This window comes from Rhinolophus sinicus, linkage group LG01, assembly GCF_036562045.2.
Source record: "Rhinolophus sinicus isolate RSC01 linkage group LG01, ASM3656204v1, whole genome shotgun sequence".
Lineage (NCBI taxonomy): Eukaryota > Metazoa > Chordata > Mammalia > Chiroptera > Rhinolophidae > Rhinolophus > Rhinolophus sinicus.
This window is the reverse complement of record NC_133751.1, coordinates 19,494,669-19,503,928: the sequence shown is the minus strand read 5'-3', so window position 1 is coordinate 19,503,928 and position 9,260 is coordinate 19,494,669. Positions and strand designations below refer to the sequence as shown.

Below are 9,260 nucleotides of genomic sequence, written 5' to 3'. Positions count from 1 at the left end.
AAAAAAAGAAAAGAAAAAATATATGGCTTTTTTCTTGGGACTGTTCTCCAAAGATGAATGGCAAAGGTGTTCCTTAAAGGGCCAGACTTAAAACATAGAATAAAGAGTGGGATATTTTCATGTGTTTTCAATTTTTTCAAGCTGTGTTTCACTGAGTAAATTAGTAATACCGTGCAAATTATAGTAAAACTGTGAATAGGGAAATGTTACAAGTGGGCATTCTTGAATTAGAGGAAAATAAAATAAAATGAAATGGAATGTTAAGCAAAGGTAATCAAAGTATTTGAGAGCTTACATATCTCAAGAATTTTAAGTGCAGCATCGTATTTAATATTCACATTAGTATTATAGGTTTTATTATCACCTTTTCAGATGAACCACAACAGAAAACTATTCAAGGAGAGACTATGTAATTTGCCAAAGGTATATAACTGTACTACTAATACCAAGTGCTTGTTATTCACTGGCTTTCCTCACCCCAAAACCCCACATAAATGAGGTAAAAAGCTTTGTAGGGCATATATTTGATGAAGTAGCATTTGGCTGTGACACTGAATTCAGCTGGGAAAAAGTACAAGGGAAATGTGTAAGAAACTAAGAGTTCTGGAATACTGGTCCAAGGTCTCTGGGTTTGTTGAACTCTGTTTTGGCTGAATTGTGGCTGAGCAAGCACAAATACAAGAGAGTTCAACTAAGGTTAAAAGGGACCATATGGGGCCCCAACAGGGAAGCTAAAAGGTACTGTTCCTCTGAAAACCTGTGTGACTAGGAACCTGGATTCATACAGTTAATGGACAAGCAGAACTTTTCGAAATGTGTTGGGAAAAGTACAGTTAGGACACACTGGGATTGTGAGGTTACAGAAAGTAAAGGCACTGTTCCAGGGACCTGCCATCTATAGGTCGGGCCACCTTCCTGCTCAGGGGCTTCCTGTGTATGGGCTGTGAGCACATGTTGAGCGTTGTGCTGGAGAAAGGTTTGAGGAAAACTCAATCTTGACTGATTCGTTAGGAAGTCAGATGTTTTAAAGCTAAACTTTTCTGAAGCATCATACGACACTCGAGGTCATGGCCATGATTCAAGATGTTGTGGACACAGAGAGGCGGGGCTCAGATGCCCTGGCTGTGAAAGGCTCCCTGCCCCCTCTGGGGAGTCAGTCAATAGACAGACTGCAGCTGGTGGCTTCCTCAGGAACTTGCTTCCACTACACAGAGGCACCTTTCCAAGGGCTCATCCTTCCTGAGCAGCCTGCGTGCGGTGACTTTTGAGGAAGAGGGTATAAGGATTGGCAGTTTCAGCTCAACATGGGCACTGTGACTAGCAGTCTTCACCCTATAGCTACCGGAGGGGATTGGACAGGCTTTGGCGGGCCTGTAAATGCAAGTGGATTCCTTCCCCCGCTAAATCCTGAGTCCGCCTCCTGCTTTTCACAGGTGTTGATCCTTATGAAAGCTCTTGGCTCTCAACTCCCTCTCAAAATCTGCTTCTAGGAGATCCAGCTGGTAAAATACAAGGTTGGTAGATCAAAGAATGTGTTCCTAAAAGAAAGAGACAGAGACAGAGGGAGAGAGACTGTTAACCATTAATAATATACAGTATTGTCAGAAGAAGGTTAATCTTGGAAAAATAGCAATCCAAGCTCCATTTACTTACGAAGATCTAAGGAAAACACATTTTCAGTGGGAGAAATTTATTGAGACTGGAAAGAGAAGACCGGAAGTTAATCTTAAACCTCTCATTTGTTCCCTTGTGTGACCTTGAGCAAGTCACTTAGCTCATTAAGCTCTAGCTTCTTCTTTGGTAAAATGGTCCATTACTTAGGTAATCAGAGTACATAACCCCTGCCAAAACACTTAGTATTCTACCTTCTCTACTCCATCCGGTAGCCTTTGTGAATTTCACTAGAATGTCCCAGCAACCAGAAAAAAGGATTTCACTAGAATGTTCTACCAACTCAAAAAATGATTGAAGTGAATTGTACACAAGATACTGGCATGACTTATTAAACTTCTGTTGTAACGAAGGTCCTTCAATATTATTTCATTGTAATGTTGAGAAACCATAGAAACTCAACTTTTGTTTACATCAAGTAACCTGTGGTAAAATTGGTTTTGTTATACGTCGTTTCATTTAGAGTCACAGAATTATCAAGGATATTAAGTGAGGACCTCAGAAAATAAATCTTCTTGCCAAATTCCTCAACTTTTGTAAAGTTTTGACAATTTTGTCAAAGGACTTAGTACATAAATTGAGTGTTTCCTTCTAATTAAACTTAGGTCACTGGAACAGAAGAAAGCCTATTTAAAAATCCACAGAAAATATTCTCTCTCTGAATGCTAAACTTCTGAAAATCTCACAAACCTTCACTAAGGGATATAAGAAGGGTCACCCACATTATGATGACTCTTTCAAGCTTCCTGAATAAAGCAAACAATCCCTTCTTCCGTTGTACATCCAGTATATATATGTGCATCTGTTTCTTCCAGAACACTTAAGGTGCATAGTATTTCAGTGCTTTCATATCAGTTTCCCCACCAGACTTTGGGACCTCAAAAGCAATGCCTACTTGGGTGCTGTATCCCCAGCATCTTTCAAGTATTTGACATACTTTATAGACAAAAAATAAAACAGATAATCTGGTTATGAGTGGGTTGGGTATACCCTGTGATTAATATGCAGCTTTCAAATTGTTCTCAGCCTAGTTCCTTATTTCATAAATGGAGAGGGAAAAGATGGGAGATTACTCCTTTTCCTTACTCCAACCACAAATAATTTTGTGAACAGTTTAAACATGTAAGAGCACATAGTCCTTTATATATCTGCACACATAGTCTGCCTCTAACACTTCCCAATAGTATGACCCCATAAACCTTTTTCGAACCTCAAGGACTTTGTCATTACAATGAGTTTAATAATCTCTCACTTAGAAAGTAGTTTTAAAGAAGGAAATTACTAATAACGAATGACGTTCTAAGATGGTGCCTAGCACCCGGTTAATACACCGTGGGAATTATTTATCTGCCCATCCAAACAAACAAACAAACAAACAAACAAACAAAGTGAGCTGCCTCATGTGAGTTTCCTCCAAATCCCCCAAAGATGTTCTAGCCACCAAGATCACTTCACCAATAGAATCTTGGATTCCAGATACTAACCTCCATATAGAGTTTATTCTGGCTTTCAGCATCTTAGGCAATGTACTAATGCTATCATGTTTGTCACATCATGGGAGCTACTACACAGACTTCCACACAGTTCAAACACAGATTTTCTGATCAAAACTTATGAAATAAAAAGTGCTTTTTTCAATGCACTATTTCTCTTATTTTGAACTCCCTTTCAACAAAATGAGTAACAAGACCGCCACCATGAAGTTAGACCTTAATTCAGAAATGATTGTCTTTATAATGTCTTATTTTCTCACTGTGTTCTTTTAGCCTCTGTCAATACTGATGAATTGACAAAATTATTGTAACAAGACAGACTTCACAGGAATTCGTGAGAACCAAATGAAACAATGTGTTCAAAGTTCTTAATGAAGTAATACTTGAATACATTTCATCTGAATGCCTGAATACTATGATATTGTTACCAAAACCTTAGTATTTATTTTATTTAGCTACACTTTCCATATCTATGAAATAGGAAAGATATTAAATTACATATGCTCTACATACAGGCTTGGGGAAAAGCAATTGTACAATACTAACAGGGAATTATATTTAAAAGAAAATGTCTAAATTTATGTTACCTCTTTCTGTGAGACACTTCCATGTTATCCTCTTCTCCCATTATTGTACCCAAATATTTGTTAGGCTGAGAACAGATATACCATGTTTTATTGTACCTTGTTTTATTGTTCTTCACAAATATTTTGTGTTTTTTACAAATTGAAGGGTTGTGGCAACTCTGTTTCAAGCAAGTCTATCAGCGCCATTTTTTCCACCAGCATTTGCTCACTTTGTGTCTCTGTTTTACATTTTGGTAGTTCTTGCAATATTTAATATATATATATATATATATATATATATATATATATATATATATTACATAAATATACATAAATAAATATATTATTATATTGGTTATGGTGATCTGTGATCAGTGATCTTTTGATGTTACTATTGTAATAGTTTTGGAGTACCACAAACCATGTCCATATAACACTGAGAACTTAATTGATAAATGCTGTGTGTGTGTTGGCTGTTCCATCAACTAGCTGTTTGCTGTCTGTCTCCCTCTCCTTGAGAGTTCCTATTTTCTGAAACACAACAATATTGAAATTAGGCCAATAGGTTATTAACCTTTCAATGCCCATTAAGTGTGCAAGTGAAAGGATAGGTCCCATGTCTGTCCCTTTAAATCAAAAGCTAGAAATTATTAAGCTTAGTGAATATGGCATGTGGAAAGCCGAGATAGGCTGAAAACTAAGCCTCTTCCACCCGGTTAGCCAAGTTGTAAATGCACAGGAAAAGTTCTTGAAGGAAATTTAAAATGCTACTCCAGTGAACACAGGAATGAGAAGAAAGCAAAACAGCCTTTTTTGCTGATTTGGAGAAAGTTTTTGTGGACCGGATAGATGCTCAAACTATCCATGACATTCCTTTAAGTCAAGGCCTAATCCAGAGCCCTAGCTTTCTTCAATTCTTCGGAGGCTAAGAAAGATGCAGAAGCTACAGAAGAAAAGTTTGAAGCTAGCAGAGGTTGTTTCATGAGGCTTAAGGAAAGAAGCTGTCTTCATAAAAGTACAAGGTGAAGCAGTAGGTGCTGATATAGAAGCTGCAGCAATTATCCACAAGATCCAACTAAATGATTAATGAAGGTGGAGACACCAAACAACAGATTTTCAATGTAGATGAAACAGCCTTGGAAGAAGATGACATCTAGGAATGCCGTAGCTAGAGAGAAGTCAATGCCTGGCTTCAAATCTTCAAAGGACAGGCTGACTCTCTTGTTAGGGGATAATGCCTCTGGTGACTTTAAATTGATGACAGTGTTCATTTACAGTTCTGAAAATTTTAGGGCAATTAAGAGTTATGCTAAATCTACTCTGCCTGTGCTTCATAAATGGAACAACAAAGTCTAAATGGCAGCATATCTGTTTACAACATGGTTTACTGACTGTTACGAGCCCTATTGTTGAGACCAACTGCTCAGGAAAAAAAAAAAAAAATCCTTTCAAAATAATGCTGTTTATTGACAATGCACCTGATCAACCAAGAGCTCTGATAGAGATGTACAATGAGATTAATGTTGTTTTCATGCCTGCTAAGACAATATCTATTGCAGCCCATGGATCAAGGAGTAATTTTAACTTTCAAGTTTTATTATCTAAGAAATACATTTTGTAAGTCTATAGCTGCCATAGAAAGTGATTCCTCTGATGGATCTGGGCAAAGTAAATTGAAATGCCTTCTGGAAGGGATTCACTAAAGTACACTGTAAACATAACTTTTATATCCAGTGGGAAACCAAAAAAAAAAAAGTGAGGTGCTTTATTGTGATATTACTTTAATGTGATGATCAGGAATGAAACTCTCAATATCTCCAACGGATGTATGCTATAAAATGAATAATGATACAATATGACTAAATCTCAAAACATACAACTCAACCAAAAATCCAGAATGTATCCCCCAGTTGTGATCAAAATATTCTGTGAAACAAGGGCTTAATGACCAACTGACAGGGATAGTTCTGTGAGAAGTTCTATATCTGACATGATTTGAAACTAAGTAAAATCTTCAAAGTACTTTCTTTTTTTTTTTTTTATGCTATTCAAAAACATCTGTGACTTTGTAGATCACAAAGCATATTTAAAATACCTATAATACTCAAATACACTATAGAATATATAAAATAAGTCTTAAGTCCTATTATAAAATTGGAGTTATTAGTTTATTAATCAAAAAATCATTTAACATGGAGAATCATAAGGCAGGTATGTGTTATTTAGCTAGCTAGTAGCTATAATCATTTATTATCAGAACTTTTTAAACAGTTTTGAGGCTATACGATCTTTCTTTAATAAAGCACACCTATATTATATTGAATAAGGTTGAATAAAAAGTTAAAGACAAACAGGAAATAACTAAGAAGGCAGGGATTTTTTTTTTAATCTGGTTTTCAGTAAATTTAATTTCTATAAGTTTTACAATTGCCTTAGTTTGCTCTCATATGACATTTTATTAAGTGACTCACTGTTTCAAGTGCACCTTTTGAATTTTAGTAGAGAAAGTGACTCTTTTCATAAGCATTTTATAGAATTATTCAGTAAATTAAATTAGTATTTACAAAAACATGATAATGGAAAGTATTGATTATTTCTAACAGTTGCTTTAGTACAGTGCGCTTTTATAGCAAATAGATATTACCATGTGTAATATCTCCATTGTGGATTTATTAATATTTATTAATATACAAGAAAAACTCTCCTATGCTTCTTTCAAAAATAAATGTGAAGCCCATAGTTTATTTTTACATAATGGACTCTGAGTTCATGGTTGTGATGGTTCTTCCATAAAAGATTTCAGAGAGGTGACATTTTTCCACAACAGTAGATAAAATAAATTAAAAACAAAAACAAAAAAAACAAACAAACAAAAACATGGTGAATCCACCTTCCTGAAAGTTTCTTCTCCAAGAATATATAGAATTTATGTTTATACTTTCATTTAATGTTCATAATGATGCCACCTCGTAGACATTATCTGAAGGTTTATTAGTTAAAAGTTTCCCTGAAATAACTTGTAGAAAGATTCTTCTTACAAAGTGAGTGGAATGTTTTGGATGAGTTTTTTGAAAATAATAACAGTAAATTTCCTCTTTAGGTCCATAGTCTCTACTCTTAAGAAGTGTTTTCCCACATGCAATCCTCTCTGCCCTCTGTCTCCAAGTGACTGATGTTTCTCAGTGTTCCATTTGTCGGTATCACCTCTCATAAACCTCCTTTAATGTCTACAGCCTTAACATCAGCTAAGTTACATTAGATAGGGTTAGATTAAAATTGTGTCCTTACTCGTGCCATGCATATTGATTTTTTTCCAGAAACGGTTGTAATCTTCAAGTATTATACACATCTTTAATTTCCTCTAAATTGTATACTTAAGATATTTTATAAAGAAATTCAGATATATAAATTCAAAATAAAATAATGTAAATAAAATCTACTCTTACTTGGTTTGATATGCATAAAAATACCTTTTCAAAGTAAGAGGATATATCACTTGTAGTGTAAAAGTGAACAGCCTTAAAAATGGAGTTGTTTACTAAGAAAAACATAAGATTGATTAGGAAACTTTTTGGATTCTGTTCAGAGCTCTGCTGTTGCTTGTCTTCGGCAAGATATAAAATATAGTCAACTTTCCACTTACTTCATGCGTATGAACTAAATTAAATGATTTCCCTCCCACCCATATGGTGGACTGTCTTCACAGATGCAGTTAGTATTACATGCTGTGCAAAATCCCAGCTGTAAACGGTGCTTTCATTTATTTTCTGTTGTTTTTAGTTTTTCAAAAATAAGCTTAAAAAGCAAATGCAAAACAGAACACAGAATCAGAGTAGGGACTAGGTCCACAACTTAGTGATGAAAGATAGAAAGGGCCGAAACAAAAAGGAAAAATACAAATACATTTAAATGAAAAGAATATCGAAAATGAGGAAACTCACCTTACTTATAAACTTCTTAAAATGCATGCTCCTCAAAAGAAACATCCTCCAATAGAAATATTCAAAAGCCCCAAATGTCCTTCAAGATTCTAGTAAAGAAAACACATTCTGAGAGAAAGTCCTTGTATTCTATTTTCTTCTAAAGAGCATAAAACTCCGAAAGCAGGGAAGGAATCTGTAGTACCTGAAATGTGTATCAACTAGTGTTCAGTTAACGCCATGGGCAATTCTCAACTTTACCATTAGGTTCTAAAAGAGGTAGGTCTAAAAAAGAATTAACTCTACTGTAACTCAAGTCTTTAGCTATTCTCAAGAGAAATTTCTTTTCAAAGTATGTTTCGGTTCCAGCTTCCTTTATGTTTCTCTGTAGAAAATGTGTTTTATAATTCTTCGGCTAAAAGCCAATCTCAAAATCGAGAATTATTTACCATAGGTATGCATGTGTATATAATAGGCAGAGAGAGATACACTTTAATATGCAAGTGCATTTTCTAAAATGATGCACGTAAAAACTATATCATTCAGGATCATTTTTCCATAAAAATTTTTTTTTCCTATAGAAGTAAGTAATTCTATCACTGGCACAGTTTGTCTATCTCTATTTCTATTTCTGTCTCTATATCTATCTCGAGCTCTAACTCTTAGATGAAGCCACCTCCCAGAGTAATTTATAGTAGTGGCATATAGTCAGGCTTGCAGGCCTTTAGGAATTTTTATTTACCGTGAGATATTCCAGCAGCATATACAGTTGTCCCTTGGTACCATGGAGGATTGGTTCCAGGACCCCCAAGTTATCAAAATCTGGGGATGTTCAAGTCCCTGATATAAAATGGTGTAGTACTTGCATATGAACTATGCACATTCTCCTGTATACTTTAAATCATCTCTGTATTACTTATAATTCCTAATGCAACGTAAATGCTATGCAAATAGTTGTTATACTGAATTATTTAGGGAGTAATGAAAAGAAAAAGTATGTGTATGTTCAGTACAGATACAACCATTGCAGGCCTAAATAAGTAGTATATATCAGCAACAATGTAACTTTTTTTTTTTTAATATTTCAGTCTGTACTTGGTCAAATCTGAGGATGGAGAATCCATGGTTGTGAAGGGTTGTTTGTAATGCTGCATCTTTGATGAAATGAATAAGATTTTTTAAAAGTTCATATCCCCCCACCAAGTTCAGCCTCCTGCCTTTACTGTAATAACACATACTAGGAATTAGGCAAAGTAAATTAAAAAAAAAAGGTATCAACTTTGTTGTTTATGCTCTTCGGTATCATATGTAATTCTTTTTATAAAGAATAATAATTAAAAATAAAATAAAATGGAATTTGGTATCATGTGACATATCTTACCATTTCCTTCTTAGAAAACAAACTTGACTATATCCAAATTGTCCACATGTCAGAATGAAGTATCTTATATATCTTTGCAAATGTCAACATCCTTATATCAAATAATAGAAATACATAAATTATATAGAGAAAATTTTGTTCAAAAGAAAAATCTCAGCCAGTTTTACTTAGACTTCAGTCACAGAGACTGAAAAATTATTCTAAGTTAAGAAAAGAAGTTCTATATATC

General features: G+C 34.7%; 1 long non-coding RNA gene across 1 annotated transcript; it reads right to left on the bottom strand.

Annotated features, from left to right (window-relative positions):
- Positions 1–307: 307 nt before the first annotated feature.
- LOC141572085 (uncharacterized) lies at positions 308–7,890 on the bottom strand. Its single transcript, XR_012497197.1, has 2 exons — positions 7,672–7,890; positions 308–1,538 (listed from the first exon to the last, which is right to left on the bottom strand). It is a non-coding gene; the product is annotated as an uncharacterized LOC141572085 (long non-coding RNA).
- Positions 7,891–9,260: the final 1,370 nt, after the last annotated feature.